General features: G+C 43.9%; 1 protein-coding gene across 6 annotated transcripts in view; it reads right to left on the bottom strand.

Annotated features, from left to right (window-relative positions):
- Positions 1-18,185, bottom strand: part of ESRRG (estrogen related receptor gamma) — a 461,433-nt gene that overhangs the window by 427,293 nt on the left and 15,955 nt on the right. For 2 of the 6 annotated variants that reach the window (XM_059677808.1, XM_059677809.1), the window contains exon 1: positions 5,533-6,126. The exons of 2 other annotated variants lie outside the window; for them this stretch is intronic. The gene's annotated coding sequence lies outside the window, so the exon portion shown is untranslated. Of the gene's footprint in view, positions 1-5,532; positions 6,127-18,185 lie in introns of those variants that run through there. 2 more of the 6 variants (XM_059677806.1, XM_059677805.1) reach the window with 1 other exon arrangement.

The following is an 18,185-nucleotide window of genomic DNA, read 5'->3' as shown; positions in this document are numbered from 1 at the left end:
ACACACACACATCACTGGCTGTTTTCCCATTAAGAGAGGAAAAAAGAAGAAAGGAAGGAAGGGAGAGAAGGAGAGAAAAAGAAAGAGAGGAAGGAAACTAATAAAAGAATCTATTTCCATAAGATGTTTATAGTGTAAAAACAGAGTGCCTTCTTGAGTAAGAAAGTGCAATAAATATTCTTCTAAAGAACAGTTTATGGGTAATGTATGCTTATAAAGTGTAACACACTATATGAATGTTAGTTATTCTTGCTCTTAGTATTTAACATATATGGAAATTTGCTTCACAATCTCTACTTGTGCTAATAAAAATAGGTATTCGTGAATATAAATTATATTGTTCATAAAATCAGCCTTATTAATCTAATATATCTTCGAGCGAGATCAAATTTAAATGGGCCACCCTGGTAACACAGATATCTGTGAACACTGTTTATCCTACCACATAAGTAACTTCAATGTAGGAATACAAAAGTTTTGCCATGCTTCATGTCAAGTTAGCCTCCAGAAATTGAATCTTCAAAACAGTGAAAAATTACCATGTCAGATACGCATATTTGCTAACTTAAAAAATTCTTTTGTAGAAGGGAAGTAAAAATAAGCACATTTATTCATCAGCATCCTGTATTGAGTTCTACCAGGTAGTTTATTTTAGCAGCTGCACCATCTGAAACAGCCGTAAGTGTTCACAAGTGAATAAAGTATCTTTGAATCTCCAGTATCTTACATTTTATCACAGGGATTCCACATGCATCCAACCCTCTTTTGTGGTAACTATGGCCATCCCCTTGTTTAAATGAACAAAGTAGCCTTCATAATAGAAATATAAACAGAGGCCTGATTTAAAACTACCGCTGATTCTTCTGCGGGAGTTATTGATCACAATGGCATAAATACACTATTAGCTATCTGTGCATGGTAGACATTCCTGGGGATGGGAGGTGGGATTCACACCCAAGGCAATGGAGCTATGGGGGTAGTAACCTTTCCCATTGGAAATTATCATTGTTGAGTAAATTCATGGTATTTAATTTCCACGAAAAAGAAAGCCCCACAGCTTCTGGCTCTCCCTTTTGGCCACCACCACCATTGATTACAAAACAAAGTGCATAAATTAGGTTCCAAATCATCAAAAGAAGATGATTACAGAGAAAGATCCTTCAACTTTCCTACAGTGCCCCACCCCCACCTGCTAGCATGAGAGGGTGAGGGGCATTTAGATCTTCTTCATACTTTCCTGCTCTTAGTGCTAGGGCCCTATTGGTCTGGCGATGCTAACCTACAAATAGATGCACAGCCCGGCCTGCATGGCTCAGTGGTTGAGCGTGGACCTATAATCAGAAGGACAGTTCGATTCCGGTAAGGGCATATGCCTGGGTTGTAGGCCCAATCCCCAGTAGGGGGCGTGCAGGAGGCAGCCGGTCAATGATCCTCTATCATTGATGTTTCTATCTCTCTCTCTCTCCCTCTTCTTTCCTCTCTCTGAGATCAATAAAAAATAAATTTAAAAAGACACAAAGCCGAATTAGCCCACAGCTTTAAAAAAATAGCAAAGTGACAAGAGAAAATGTCTTTGTTTGCCCCACAGGCCCCCGGACATTATTTTGACTTTATACAGAAATTTTAAGTGACTAAAACAAAGATCACAGTATTGCAAAACGAGGTCCATCATTACTTCCAAATGACAGATTCTAATGTTCCTACAGAAGTTTTCAGTTGGTTTTCTCATGGCAGTGATTCCATGGAAAGCATCATCAACTGCTCCCTGGAGAAAACAAAGACCTGCACTGAAATGGAAGGAGAGAATTTCCAGATGCACAGTTCCTAGAAGGCAGGTACTGCCAGGGTTTCTTAGTGAGCGTAACTAAGACTGTGGTAGGCACTGTGGATGCGGGAGGGATCTCCACTTTACAGAGTTCCATCTGTTTCCATAACATTCGTTCCCCTTTGTGCCTTCTTGGTAACTGTTGTTGTGAGAAGTTAGAACTCAACCCAGCTCCATTGCCAAGTCCCTACACTAACAACAAGCAATGACTACCATCTGTATTTCTGATGGGTACAGAAGACAACCACGGAAGATAAGTTAGCCAGAAATGTTAAATAATTGAAAACTATAAATGACTTAATAGAGTAGTCAGCTTAGTTTACAATGCAGCCTGTTTAAAGCCATAAAAGTCCTGTATAAAAATTTTATCTTGTGGTTGACCATCACATCGCCTATGTATTATTCAAAAGTATCTCACCAGTGTTTTTCTTCATTAACCTGGCTCTTGGCATTTTCCCTCTAACTCTTTCTCCTTCCGCAGTGTCCCAACCATGTTGAGATAAAGACAGAATTCCTCTGTTCTATCATAAATCCCTCTGCCAGGATAATGAGATTTTCCATGTCAAATTGAAACCAATTTCATAGGTCAATCAGGAAGGCAAACTTGAACTTCCTTAAATATAACTTGTTTGCATTTAACACAGCCAAACACACAAGACATTAAAAAATAATAAAACAAACCCGGTTGGCGTGCCTCAGTGGTTGATCATTGACCTGTGAACCAAGAGGTCACGATTCAATTCCTGGTCAGGGCACATGCCTGGGTAGCGGGCTCGATCCCCAGTAGGGGGTGTGCAAGAGACAGTCGATCAATGATTCTCTCTCATCACTGATGTTTCTATCTCTCTCCCTCTCCCTCTCTGAAATCAATTTTAAAAAGCATATTAAAAGAATAATAATAATAAAACAAGACTAATCTACTTGTATCGATACATCTGTAAACAGAAGGAGAAGCTCATAAATTAACCCCCTTTCCTGTGACACACTGATCTGGGGATTTGTCTAGATGTGAAATGTCGTGAGGCATCACGAAAGCTCTGCCCTGAGTGTTTAGCTATGGTGCACGGAATGTCTGTGAAGGAGAAACAAGAGACACCTAAGGATCTTTTTCCAACATAAGCCCATTACCTGTGACAGGCTCTTGCTAAAATGCTAGCTGCAACTGAAACGTCCCCATAAACAAGGCAACTGAGAACAGCCCGAAATGTTCTCAGCAGCACTGTCCCTCACAGCCCTTCTGCTCTCTGCATGGCTGCTGTCCCCGCCATTACCATTCTCATGCTGATTTAAGTTCAGAACTCAAAGTGAAAAACTATCTTGATGATCACTTCGTATCAAAATCCTGGTGCAGTAAGTAATAAGTGGTGCTGGGTTGGAAAACGAGAACAGAGCCCTCCCGTGCTAACCTTTTAATTTCTTGAAAAAACTGTACAGAATAAATTGAGGGGCACACACCTGGGGACCTAATCGATGGATGGGCTCTATTTCATAAAAGCACAACCCCACCCATCAGAAAGTCCCTTTGCTCCCCTAAAAGAAGACTAGCAGGTTTCGGTATATACTATGCATGAAGGTTTCAGTGCTATCTGGATTTATTAAAGAACATAATGATCTTTCCATCAATGTTCAACCCCCCAGTCCACGGACCATGTTAACTCCATGATACCGCGCTCAATACACACACTTCTACTTCCACGTAACAGGAGTTTAAAGAGTGATGAGATATGTAAAAATAGCAAAGTCATGTGCATCAGACAAGCATGTTGGTAAGTCATCTAGGCCAGCTCCATAAATGCGTGATCTTTCCCGGTTGAAGGAAGAGGCCCTATCAAAGGCATTGGCCTCCATTAGGGTGTCTATGTCCTTTCTTTCTATGGGCTACTCCTCAGCTCAGATTTGAGAACTCAAGAACTATTCGAATTTCCCTCCTTTTCCCACAATGACACGGGCTGGCGAACTCATGCTGACAACTTCCAATCTACTGGACAGAAAAAAAAAAAGAATCCTGACACCAAGTCCAGCCCCAGCCCCTGCCTCCCCTCCTGCCTGCTGCTTCTGAACTTGGGCATCTTCCAAACACATGCCCCCATTTGGTCTCTGGGCAGCAGGAGAAACAAAGGAGAGTTTCTCTTCACAACCAGCCCAAGTCTTCAGCTGCTCCCAGCACTTCCAAACCCCCACAGGTCTCTTGATCTTGACTTAAAGTATTAAGCAGGGGTGTTAGGAAAGTAGTGGGAGGTCATATGTGGACCTAACAGCAACTTCTCTGAACTCACATGCTGAGAATTTCTCTCTCTCTCTCTCTCTCTCTCTCTCTCTCTCTCTCTCTCTCTCTCTCTCTCTCTCATGAGATAGAGAGAGAAGGTGCTATTTTCAGCATTGCCCTCTGGTCTGTGTTAGCGGAGTCATTTGCTTTCTGCGTGTGTCTGTGTCGGGTTGTACGGCCACTGGTTCTGGTAGTACAACACACACACAGCAAATGTGCTTCCCCGCTTAAGCAGACCCATGTGGCCATCCACAACAAGACCAACGCCAGCACAATAAACAAACACACACAACCATTCCCCAGCACCCAGGCACCAGTGGGGCTTTCTCCAGGCCCTTCCGGATGCTTCCAGAATTGCTCATTCCGATTGGGAAAGGGGGAGGGCAGGCGTGCAGAAGGGAGTAAAGAGAGAGAAGAGGAGGGAAGCTTTGCCCTCTGTGTCTTTCTCTAACAATCTTCCATCACCAAACAGGGGGCGATGGGAGGGGGTGGGTTCTATCCTGCAAATGCTTCTCAGGGAGTTGAGGGGTAGCTGTGGGGAGGTGGTTTGAAATACTTCAAATGGTGGTTGCTGACCTCCCTGCAACTTCCGAGCCCCCCAGGGGAAAAGGAAAGGGAAGGGGGAGGGGGGAGGGAAAGGGAGGGAGGGAGGCGCAGAGGACAGGAGGGAGACACCTAGGACGCAGCAGCAGCAATCACAGGACTTCCCAGCCCTCAACTCCTGCAGCCCCCCTCTCCCCAGCGCCCCTCCTTGGCTGAGGAAGACCAGAGGACTCCCTCCACCCCTTTCGGTCCTGCTGCCCTAACTCTGCCCTCACTCTGGGCCACTTCACCCAGCACCGGTCTCTATCCAGGAGGGGGATGGGAGAGGTGTTGAAGGAACAAATCCTTGCTTTTAGGATTTGTGTGTCTGGAGCACACAGTCTGGCAGGTTTGCAGTCTTGGTGAGGCGCGTCTACACAGGCGGACAGTGCTTAGGGCCGTGTTATTGGGGGAGGGGGTTGCTGCTGTGCTTTTTTTCTTTTCCAAAACACTCTAAACAAGTGAAGGGGGGAGGGAGGTGGCATAGAGCTTTCCACCAGGACTGCAAATCCAGAATGCCCCCCGCGGGGATGTCCGCCTGCAGATGTTGCTGCTAAGGATTGGGACCAGTTACCTTGGCAGGGTCACAACTGCGGCGGGGGGACCAGGTGAGACGTCGGGGGTTTTAAAGGAGCCAGCCCCGCGGTGCCTTTGGCTGGGAAAGTCTACGAACCCCCATGCAGGGACACTGCGCGTCCTACACACGCCTCCTCCTCGCCGGGCTCCCGCGACCTCCGCGGGCGGCGAGGGGGTGCGGGCTGGCCCGCTGCGGGCAAGGGCACGGCCCCCCACCGGACCCCCTGCGCGCAGGAGGCGCAGGCCTGGCCACGGGTCTGAGTCCCGAGCGGCTGTCACTCACCGAGCTGGGCTGCAGGGGCCGAGGGGCGCCCACCGCTAGCCGGAGCGCCCGGGCGCCTCCCTCCGCTCTTGGTAGCGTCGGTCCGCACTCCCTGTGACCCGGGACGTCATGATGCCTGTCTGTTTTCTCAATGATAACTTGGCCAGAGAAGAGGCAGGCTGCCGGGGTCTCCTCGGGTGGGTACGTGGTATGTGCACGTTTCTGTTTGCATGCGTTTCTCTCGCTCTCTCCCTCCCTCCCTCTCTCTTTCTTTAAAAAAAATCGATATCTTTTAGGAGCCCCCCAGATTCCCAGCACGGTTATGACTCCATGGCATTATTGCGTTTGCAGAAAGGGCACCTCTGGGTGTGTGTCCGGGCGGGAGGGTTTTTTGCCCCTTTAAATCCTGCTGCTCCAGCCGCCGCTGCCGCTGCCGCAGCCGCTGCAAAGGGAAAGCAAGCATGCGTTCATCTTTTGTCTTTCACTTTACCTTCAGGGTGACATTCAGTGCCAACTGCTCCTTTTGACCGGCGCCAGTCCCCGCCTGGGCAAAATAACATTTAAAAACCTGGGGGGAGGGGAAGCCGGAGCCAGCCCTGCAGCCCCCAATGCTGGGGTTCCCATCCTTCCATCGGATCTGATGGACTCCAGGACCCCAGAGCTGCCCGGCCCACCTCCCTCCCGCAGAGAACCCAGCTGCCCTCCTACCCACCGGGCCCAGGCACAGCATCAGCACAAGGACTGCCAGGCACATCCACACGGGGCCAGACCCTCATGTTCGCGGCTGCCACTTGCTGACTTGCATCTCAGTTGCCTTCCCACGGTGTAGGCCTCTCACAACTGGAGCTATTTTTGTCTCCCTGAGATGTTCTTTAAAGCCTTTTAAAAATGGGGAGGGGGCAGGGGAGAAAGAGAGAGAGAGAGAGAGAGAGAGAAAGAGTGGGAGGGAGAGAGCCAAGCCCCAGCCCCTAGATGAGGGACTGCACAGAGGCACTGAGAAATTGGGGGACTCCTGGCACCTGACCTACCCGGGGCAGTCGTAAAGGACAGAAAGGATAATAAGATTTTAATTGAATTCTTCGACACCAGCCAGGAAAGTTGTGGGTTTTTTTAATACAACGATATGATTGCCGGCTAATCACTGGATTTGTCATTTTTGTAATACTGTTCCCTAGAATCAGGAGGAAAGGTCTCAAGTATAACCCTTAATATTTACTTCTGCAAATGTGAAAATGTATCTGAGGCGGTGTGATGACGTCTTCTTTTTAATATCGAGTTTGTGCTATTTGTACATTGTGTGGCATGTTTTCTGTAGCTTCTATTCCTCATAATATTGTGTATATGAATCACCAGGTGGACAGTATAGAAAAATAAATATCTAGTGTCGGCTTTGGCAAATATTTCTCCCTGCTTTATTACTAATCCCTCATCTGGAGCAGTAGAAGGGGTTCTGGAATTCCCCCACCCCCACCCCAGGCCCCTCCAAGTCTCTTGTTGACCTTGGTCATCATCATGCATTGGTAAAGTCACTGTGCTACGGACTCCAAATTCCTGAAAGATGACAGCAAAAGCCAGGGTTGCAAAATAATAATAATAATAATAATAAGAATAATAATAAATAATAACAAATCATGGGGGAGAGTGTCAGATCTGAAAAGCAAAGATTTTCAAACTCATCCAAGATCAACTACAACTGCCAGCGGTTTAAAAATAGTTTACCTATTTCAGAGGTTGGCTAAGTTTAATGAAAGGAGCTTGTTAGATCTCTTCCCTTTGGAGTCACAGACCAAGAATACCTAGCAAATTCCACAGGGAAGACATTGTAATCATGCAAGGTCAAGAGATAAGAACTGGGGAAGTGCCTCTCTCATTTAAACCTCAGAGGGTCTCAGAACTATGGACTAGTAGACAGATTCCAAAACTGAAAGTGCCTCGCCACCCTTACCAGTCAGACATAATTCGTGGGCCCCTGCTTATCTGTCACCCTGGAATGCCAAGTTGTCATTGAGAAAAAAGACAGGCAAGAGGGAGAAATGGTGCAGTCTGGCCGGTGCTTGAAGGTTATCAGTGTCAAGGATATCCCAGACCAGGCAAGGGCCTTTTCGGAACCAGAGCGGGCATCATCTCTCCATCTTACTGACAACGTCTCAGTAACTACCCAAGAGGGGCTTGTTAATATTCAATCTACCAAAACTGGTTCTCCAGTTTTTTTACTTATTAACCTCAGAACTGGACCCTTAAAAAGGCCCACTGACAAGAGGGAGAACCATAAAAATTGGACTCACTTTAATACCTTAAAAGCCATTTTTTTTCACCAAATGCCTTCCATCCTGTTTGTCACCCGGCCACCTGCCTGCGGTCCCCTTCCCCGGGCAGAGAGGTTTGAGTCGCCAGCAAGGGAAGGCTGAGTACCCCAGTACCCCAGGGTTTGGAGAGATCCTTCTAAGCCCAGATTCTCTCAATCCAATCTGGCCTAAGAACAGCTCTGTGTTCATTCAGTCCAGACTCCTCAGACTACTTTCAAGTCTTTATTTTCTGGCTTCACTAGAGGCCCAGTGCACAAAATGCATGCATGGGGGGAAGAGGGACGTGTCCCCTCAGCCTGGCCTGCACCCTCTCCAATACGGGATCCCACTTGCAATCTGGGACGGCTGACTCCTAACAGCTCACCTGCCTGCTGGCCTGATCACCCCTAACACCTCTGCCTGCCAGCCTGATCGCCCTAACTGCCTTCCCCTGCCAGCTTGATTGCCCCTTACTGCTCCTCCCTGCTGGCCTGATCACCTCTAACTGCCCCCCGCTGCTGGCCTGATCACCCCTAAATGTTCCCCCCCGCTGGCCTGGTTGCCCCTTACTGTTCCCCACCCCCCGATGGCCTGATTGCCCCTAACCATGTCTGCCTCAGCCCTTGCCACTGTGGCTTTGTCCAGAAGGAAGGCAGGACGACCAGAAGATGTCTGGTCGACCCAATCTAATTAGCATATTACCCTTTAGATGCTAAATAGAATAGTCAATATTGTTGTACTCTATTTGCGTTAACTCCCTATCCAGATCCAGAGGGTGTGAAAATGCTTACTAAGGTGGACGGAACACTTGGAAGGCACTGTTCCAACCTCCCCTAGTGCATAGAACATGTAAATCTAAATCATCCCAACAACAACATGAGAGAGGGATTATTGGTATTCCCATTTTTTCTGAAAGGAATGGAGGTACAGAGAAGTCAAGTGAGTTGCCCAAAGTTACACAGCTGGGATTCCAAGTCATATGCCTTTGGCCCTCACTATCAAGCTCTTGGCCAGCCTACCTACCTACCCACCTAACTATTCAACTTTCTTCCCAATGACTGGCATCTTTCAAGTTGGCTTCGTGGGGCTGGTCACCCACTGCCCATCTCCTCCCCAACATTAGCTCCTACTCCAGTGCCATTGCCCCAGCACTCAACACCCTGATCTGCCCCTTTGCTATTCAAATCTATGCACTGGTCAAGGCCAAGTTCCAATCCTACTTTGCCCACAAAGCCATTATTTACTATTCTTGGGTGTATTGATCATTCTTTTTATTCCACACTGTTCACGTCTACATGACATCACTGCTCCTTCACTGTTTGTGGGATTTATTTTTTAAAATATATTTTTATTGATTTCAGAGAGGAAGGGAGGAGAGATAGAAACATCAATGAAGAAAGAGAACCATTGATCGGCTGCCTCCTACACACCCCCTACTGGGGACAGAGCCCGCAACCCAGGCATGTGCCCTTGACTGGAATCGAACCTGGGACTCTTCAGTCCACAGGCCAACACTCTATCCATTGAGCCAAACCAGCTAGGGCTATTTATTTTTTGTCTCTTCCTATCTCTTAGATCCTTTCTGACAGGATTATGCGTTTTCCCCGACTCTTCCAGTATGTCTAGCATGGAGCCAAGTACAACACTGGCTCTCCTTAAATAGCTTCTGCTGCACTAATTGACAAAGAAAAAAAAATACCCTTTGGAGAGCTCGGTGCCAATTTTCAATTTGACAGAAATTGAAAGTTTTAGGTAGCGAAGTTTTATCCTTTAAACTAGAGAAATTGCAAGCATATTTATCCATATTTTGGACAGACCCTAGAAAACAACCAAGGAGATCAAAGGTGAAATTATTTAGTTGGAGAAACATATTTTGTGAGGTACAATTAATGAGAGTGTGGAGGCAAGAAAGGTGAACATACATATAATTATAGTATTGGAAAGCAATTGTAAACTTACAATTTTTTAGCTGTTATAAGCCTTTTCCTGCTTATATTTGAATTTTCTGATTGTCAACATTTTAATTTTTCTGCCTAAAAGATAGGAAAATAAGTTAGGAGATCTGTGACTTATCCTGAGTTTGTTACTGATTAGCTGTTGTGTCCTGTGGCATGTTACTTCATCATCCTGGGCCTGTTTTTCCTTCTTGCACAAGGGACTATTTAACCAATTTCTAAATTTCCTCTAGCTCTAAGCTTCTACAAGTTTGAAAGAGGATGTCCTTTTGGAGAATACAAAAATATGCTGGGAGGCTCAGGTAAAGTTAACGAAGATCGTATTTCTAATTCCTAGCACCGTTAAGGGTAGTTCAGAAAAAAAATCTATATACAAAACTATCTCCAGATTTACCTTTGACATGATGGTCCCACTTATTTGAGATAAAATGATTAATAACTGAGAGTACCAGTAGCCCACCATGTCAACCAAATATTTCTAGTCATCATTCATACTTGCCTATAACTAACTTTCTAGCACAGTCAGATTGGAATAGAGACTTCATTTGATATGAATGGATCCAACCATTTTTGCCTGGCTGCCTTAGGCTCATACGTAGCTTGAATTAAATCATGAATAAGTTGAGGAGCACAGGTCTATTTGGGGACTAGAATCAGAATGGGACCTCTCACATCTTTCCTGAAGTAACTACCTTTGAGCAAGCCAACTACCATTTTCCTTTTCTTACTTATGTGTATGCGAATGCTTATAACCCATTGACCTTCTCACCAAGTTTTTGTTAGGATAAATGAAATAGCCAAAGTGAAGGCACTCTACCAACACAACAAAATATTATGGCAGATGTGCCTCATTTTACTAGTACAGCAGAGTTGTGTTTCTAAAAAAATGTTAAAGTTAGTAGAGCATATGAACACAAGCACTCAGGTCCCCTGGCTGAGAATCTAAGTTGATTTCTGCTACATTTTGTTAGTTATTTGACTTCACAACATCCTGTAGGTAGTTAAGGGCGAATTGGGATGGCTGTGCAGATCCATCACCCTTTCCCATCCAGACTCAAAAGACATGGTACAAACAGTTAATCCACTCAACTAGGATCAAGTCCATTAGAACATTTAGTTAAAATAGAAATTTATACCATGCCTCTGGCATCAAAGAATGAAAACAATCTCCTTAAGGCAGGGATCCTCAACCAAGACTTGATGACAGCTCCTGGGATTCGTGGATGAATTAAAAAGGTCTTGAAGTTGTAGGAAAAATGTGTGTGTGTGTGTGTGTGTGTGTGTGTGTGTGTACATGGGCATTGTTCTCAAGAGAAAACTCATAACTTTCATCACATTCTCAGAAGGGTTCATGACTCTGGAAAGGTTAAGAACCACTGATATAAGAATAGTTTATTTCAAAACTGAATTTAAGAGACTAACACAATTATTTAAGCCAAATGCCATGCTATCTACAACATAGTGTACAATAACCACCAATATTTAGAATGATGGCCTTGAGACACAATAAAAGCTTCAATCATTAAATATATATATATATATATACACACACACTCAAGGTTTATTTATAAGTAAATAAATAAAACTAAAATATATAAATAAATAAATCTATATATATATATATTCAAGGTTTATTTATAAATAAATAAATAAAACTAAAATATATAAATAAATAAATCTCTTTCTCTCTCTCTCTCTCTCTCTCTCTCTCTCTCTCTATATATATATATATATATATATATATATTCAAGGTTTTCTGGAGTTCTTTCATCTTCAGGCTTTTTAATTTTTCAATTATTCAATATTATTTCACATTCAATATTATTTTATGTTAGTTTCATGTGTACAGCATAAGTGGCTAGACATCAATTCTCTATTTTCCATGTGTGATAGGAGCATTCACGCCTGGGTTCAGAAGGGAAAACGAGTTCTCATTGGCATCCAGGTTCAACTGGAAAAAATAATCAAGATGTCACCTGATGCCACAGTTAATGACTATGTTCTCAGTTATGTGGCCCTGCCAGTTGCTGAACCAGCAGAGGAAAGTCAGTGTCATGGAAAGAAAATTAAATTTGGAGTCAGGACATTTGAGTGTGAGTCTAATTTCAACCTCTTCCTGCTTTTGCGACCTTGGGCAAGTCATTCAACTTCTTACCACCTGCATTTTCCCTTTAATATTTGCCCTACCATCCTCAAGGAATGGTCCCTGGAGCATCGGTGATCACCAGAGGGTGGCGTGAGTGAGCCCAACCTCAGGCTTCATAACTCACCTCCTTGATGAGCATTTTTGGGATGCCACCTCCCTCTCTCCTCCCTGTGACCAAAGCCAATACCTAAAAATTCAGCAGACCTTTGAAGTGCAATGTCAACCATTTCCCGAGTTGAGGTTCTCTACAGGTCAAACTATATTCTGAGAAATGTCCCTTAGAATTCTAATGGAAGGCAGTTCACAGCACATGTTCGCTGGGTCCTCCCCCATTTCACAAGGGCTCCTCCACTCTGTCCTAACAATGCTTGGCACCGGTGCAGAGCTGTTCCCTGTCAAGGTCAAAGTGCTGTGAATAATCCGAGGTAAGCCCGGTGATGATGGCATGGCACTCGGATGATGACTCAGTGAACCGATTCCTCTCCAAACACAGAGTGTTACAATGACGTCACAGCAAATGCATGTCAGGTGTGTTTTCCTTCCTTTTTTTTAATATGTTTTTATCAATTTCAGAAAGGAGAGGAGAGGTAGAGATTGATAGAAACATCAGTGATTAGAATCATTTATCGGCTGCCTCCTGCATGCCCCCTACTGGGGATGGAGCCCACAACCCAGGCATGTGCCCTTGACCAGAATTGAACCTGGGACCCTTCAGTCCACAGGCCGACGCTCTACCCACTGAGCAAAATTGTCCAGGGCATGTGCTTCCCTTCCATCCAGAAGAACCACATCTGTAAAGTGAGGCTCTTTCAGTCATGAAACTGGTATTTATTAAACACGCCAGAAACCACACATCCAAATGAGCATGTCTCTACAAAACAGGCACGTGGGGAGGACATGGAACTACCTGTGATTGCTCTAAACATTTTGGGAATTCCTCTTTTAAGATCCCCTGCGTAGCTGGTTTAGGACTCACACAAGAAAACCAATATCATTCCTTTACAGCCGCACTTCATGTAACAAAAATAGCATCTTTCAATCAATCCCAGGCAACCTTGGTTGGTCAGTGAAGTAGGTAACAAAACGGCGGCCCATCAGACTCGCCCAGGCACTTTCTGAGAACACAGCAGGCCAGGCTGACTCCAACTCCCAGGAAAGAAGGCCAGGAACAGGGACTGGTGCTCCCCCAGGTTTTCTCTGTGAACTCTATTTGGGGGGCTTGTCGCCAGGTCAGGCTTGGCATGGGAAGTCTGACCAGTTAACCTTCTGTTACTCTACAGACACGAAGCCTGAACCTCTAATATCCAAGCACTCCTCACTCATCCAGTGTCTATGGAGCCCTGACTTTTGTTATAGGAAGCGGAACCTGCTGGTAAAGAGAAGTCAGGGGAAAGGGGATGAATGGTTAGGTCCAAAACATCCCAATTGGACACATCCAATTGAATGCATAAATAAGTAGATCAATAAATCGTGTTTCTCTCCTACCCTCTCCCTCCATTCCTCTCTTTCTAAAATCAATAAATAAAAATTTAAAAAAATTATAGTTGCCCAATACCATTTCAAAATGACAAGATACAAACTGAATTAAATATTAGCCCAATTTCTTATTTTTATTCTAGTTTCTCTGCTCCCAAACTTGGTCCAAGATATCAAGTACCTGTAGGGTCATTAAGTCCCCAAAGCAAATTTAATCCAAAAATAAACAAGTGGGACTACATCACACTAACAAGGGTCTGCACAGCAAAAGACACAACCCACAAAATCAAAAGGCAACCATGGAATAAGAGAAAGGAGTTAAGGGGGGAGATAAAAAATAGATCAAAGGGGCAAAGCACTTTGTAACTGATAAAGGGCTATGTGAGAGTGCGACATTATTATCCTATCAGCAGCCTGGTCCCCAAGCAAGGCTTTGAAGCCACAGAATGGGAGTGTCCTGAAGTGGAGATTGAGGTAGGCAAGGGTCTTGAGCAGCAAGTGTTGAGTGGCACAGGGCACTAGGCTTGGTGAGAACTGGAAGAAAACAGTGACGTTCCCGTGTGATGAAAAGCAGCAGTTTTCCCATTCATAATACATGTCAGATCTGACATTTTGCAACAACAACAACAAAAAAACCAATTTCATAAACTCTACAATTTGAAATTCATCATAAAACTCTTCTTTACTGATGATCCTTCTATGGTGAGTAACAAATCTTGGGGAAAGTTCACATGACATCTTAGTCTCTAGGAAAGAGCTTTGGAAGGATCGGGGGAGAAGCATGGTTCCATGCGAATTCATTTGCATAATTAAAGTGCAATACCATCTAATTGCCAGTCCCAGTGACCCCCCTCATTTCTAAAGACCCCATCAGACCCACCTGCAAATTCAGTCCCATTCCAAGAGCAATGTCCATCCTGACCCCTAGTCACAGGTGATCCAAGAAGGCTAAATATGTCATTATCCCAGGGGTGGGCAAACTTTTTGACTCGAGGGCCACAATGGGTTCTTAAACTGGACCAGAGGGCAGGAACAAAAGCACGGATGGAGTGTTTGTGTGAACTAATATAAATTCAAAGTAAACATCATTACATAAAAGGGTACGGTCTTCCCAGCCGGCTTGGCTCAGTGGATACAGCGTTGGCCTGCGGACTGAAGGGTACGGTCTTTTTTTTTTTTAGTTTTATTCATTTCAAACGGGCCGGATCCAGCCTGCGGGCCGTAGTTTGCCCACGGCTGCATTATCCTCATTCTTCTGGTCTTGTGCTGACTGGGTATGGAACTCCAGTAACTGAATTCCTTCTTCCTATTATCAAATCCCCATTTTGCTCTAACCATAGCCCTCATAACCAATTACTTTGTTATCATATGTTGCACTCCTAGTATGGTTCTGGCACATGTTAAGTGCTTTCTTATTTTAGCAGCCCTATAAACCCAAGAAGGTAGGCAGTATCTTATTTTTCAGAATATATAGAAGTTGGCGTTTAGAGAGATTAAATAACTTGGTCCGAGCCAGGAGTTAGTAAGTAGCGGGACCAAGATTTGGGTTGAGATGTTTACCTCCTGAGCCTTAATTAGATGGACTCGCTCCTGAATGCTGGTCCATGCATGAGTCCTTCCTAAAGCCATAGTTGCTGCTCATTGGTCTTCCATGGACTCTGTAGCTGGTTGGAATAGCAATCACCTACCAGTCTCTGGACTCTCCTGATGTACAGGAGCATCCACCAGTCTCCATGGTAACAGATTCAGTGCACTAGTCTCCTGCTTAAACTTCCTGCTCATGGGTGATCAGCCCAGTATCTGCCCCATCCTAGTAATCTCAGTGTCTCTGGCCTATGATTTGTAAGCATGTTAAGTTGGGCTGTGTCTCCTAGAGGGAGTCTCCTTCATCTTATTTCACTTTCTAGATAAATAAAATAAATCTGAGGCCATATATTGATTATTTAAGAACTAAGTCCCAGGGACTGAATCAGATTGTGGTGAATTAGGTTGTCTGTGTAGAAATTAAACAAGAATGCCCCATCCCAGATTGGCAACCAAAATGGTAGGCTTCATTGCTAAGAATAAAAAACCATGTTTTCTTCCAAAGACAAAAAAGAAATCCTGAGATTTAGTGGAAGTTTTTAAATGCAATAGTCTCTGAACAACAGTCAAACAATTTTCAAGCAAAGAAACCACTGTTCTGGAAGTAATGGTACTTGGGATCTAGATATGCAAGAGGTCAAAGGGGAGGTTCTGTGAGTGAAGAGCAGTATGAAGGTCAGACCTCCAGTCTGTTGACCCTCCCTGCTCCATCACAGCTCCGAAGCCCTTGGTTTATAACACACACATCACCACCACCACTACCACCACCACCTGGCCTCAGTGTTTTAAGTTGTTTTTCTGTGCTTTTTAAAAGCCATTTTTATGACTAGTTCCTGAAAGTATTTAGTTAAGTATGAATTGGTTTGACAGTTTACCAAAGGCATAGGTTTTGCCTTAGGTACAGAATATAACAGAAGAAAAGTTCCCAGTTTCTAGAAGAAACAGCCTCACTTAGCAGGAGAAGGATTTTCTGAAACAAAAATTCCCTTAGCAATCTTCTTAGTAATATCAGCTATCCTGTTACACATTGCTTGACTGGCCTGAAGTTTTGCTGACATGGGACATTGGCTTTGAATTTTGTTATCCTCCCCTTACAACCATGACCTGGTCTGCAGCCTTACTGCCTTAACCTTGACAACCTTCTTTGCTTGACTTTGAACTGCGCCAAACTCACATCTCTCACTCTGAAGTGGAAGACACTGTAAAAATTACTGGCAAACAATAGATTTTGTCTAATGTTATGCTTTCACCACACTCTACATGCCTATCATGCTTTAAAAATTGGTCTCCTTCTCCCTCAGTTTACCACCTACTTGGAAAAGAGAAATTTAAGACAAAGACAGTTTAATCAGATCTGGATATATTGATTAAATTAACCACTGTCCTTATATGCATCTGTTTTGCAAGCTAAGAAGAGCTATTAAAGAACTCAAACTTTCACTAATTTCCATATCCTCTGGCCAATGTTAATGGTCTGGCTTAATCTTAGAAACCAAAAGGAAAAAACGGGGGTGGGGGGGGGCGGATTTTGCCACTCTGTTAGGTTATATCAGAAAAATTAGAGATAAGTAAATAACAGTACAGTACACAAGTCTCCTTTTTCCAAGAACACTTGATAAGGTCCCCCTTGCGCATGTTCACCAGATTTTGCATGGCTCCAACTTTTCTGCCTTGAATTAACAGCTTAGGTTGCAGTTTTTATTAGTAGTGACATCACCCAGCATTCAAACTACAACTCAACTCCTCATGTCTGAATTCAATGCCCGCGCTTCCTTGATAAAGAGTGATTTTGAGTCGTCTCCTTTGACGTGGGAGCTAAAACTTATGCATAGATATTGCATTTTTTCCTCCTTGGCCCTAGTTTGGAAAGTTTGTTGTATTAAGCAACAGACATAGGAAAAGGTTCAAGTTTTCCTTAACAGTTGCATTTAAATGCATCTACAAATATTTCATTGTAGACAGTGGGACTGGAAGTTCAAGGAGAAGTAACCTATCAGATATATGGTCTGTCTCTAGGCCCAAACTTAATGTTGAAATATATTTTTAAAACTCCCCTAAAATTCAGTATTAGCTACTTATGCACAAGGCCATCATATTGCCTGCATACAATTATTTAAGATGTTATGCCTGGAAATAGTTAGATTTTTATGACTGCTGGGCCAGAGCCAACAATATATAATTTTATGCCATAAAATACCACCTTTTCCTTTGGCTGTGGAAATTTATATGTACATATTTATGTGCTTATATAGATAAATAATCTTCATAAACAGAGTGGCGCATTTGAGGTGAACTCTATTTAAAGCATGCCACTCCTGACTCTGATAATATTATTGCTGTGACTAAAAAAATAAGTTCAGCACCTCCCCATCCCTTACCAAATCAAAAACAAACACCTCGAACTGGTATTCAACTCTCTCCACAGTTTTCAAAACATTTTCCTGGCTTTTTGTCTTGTTCTTTACCATACACATCTTAACCTATTGAAATGAAACTCGGTAGAGTGATCACCCTCACCCATAACCTCTCTGTTGCATTTCCTGGGCTCGTCGTCCTGTTCTCTCTACCCCAGCCTCACTGTCCTCCTTGCCCAAGCATGCCAGCTGTGCTCCTCCCGTGGCAGCTCTGACTTCGCTGTTCCCTCCACCTGGAGTGCTCTTCCCCCAGACTTCCATGGGGCTGGCTTCCTCACTTCCTTCAGGTCTGGAGTCAAAAGTCACTTTCTTCTCATGGATGCCTTCCCCATCCACCTGTTCTGATTTCCACCCTCCCAAACATTTCATAACCCCTCCCCTTTTCTTATTTTCATAGCACTTATAACCTAATATGCTATATATTTACCTCCTTATACTGTTCACTGTCTCTCCACTAGAACACCAGCTGCATTAGCCCACAGACTTTTGTACGTTTCATTCACTACTCAACACAGTGCCTGATATATAACAGCTGCTTCTTATAAATCTGATGAATGAATGAAGAAATGAATGGATGGATGAAGAAATGAATGAATGAATGAACTAATGAACTAATGAATTTATAGCAGCCTGATGTCCAATCCATGGACTATTTCTCAATGGTAATTTCTGGTATAAGTGGATACAGAGAGGAGGGAAGACTGAATGAAAGGTTTATTAATGTGTGTATTTTTCCAAGATCCTGATCTCACATTCAGCCTGTTAAAGTGTCTGGATTCTGTGTAGGTGTTCTAGATAAAATAGATTAAGACAG

The sequence above is a fragment of the Myotis daubentonii genome, chromosome 20 (assembly GCF_963259705.1).
Source record: "Myotis daubentonii chromosome 20, mMyoDau2.1, whole genome shotgun sequence".
Classification (NCBI taxonomy): Eukaryota; Metazoa; Chordata; class Mammalia; order Chiroptera; family Vespertilionidae; genus Myotis; species Myotis daubentonii.
This window is presented reverse-complemented; position numbering and strand designations above follow the sequence as displayed.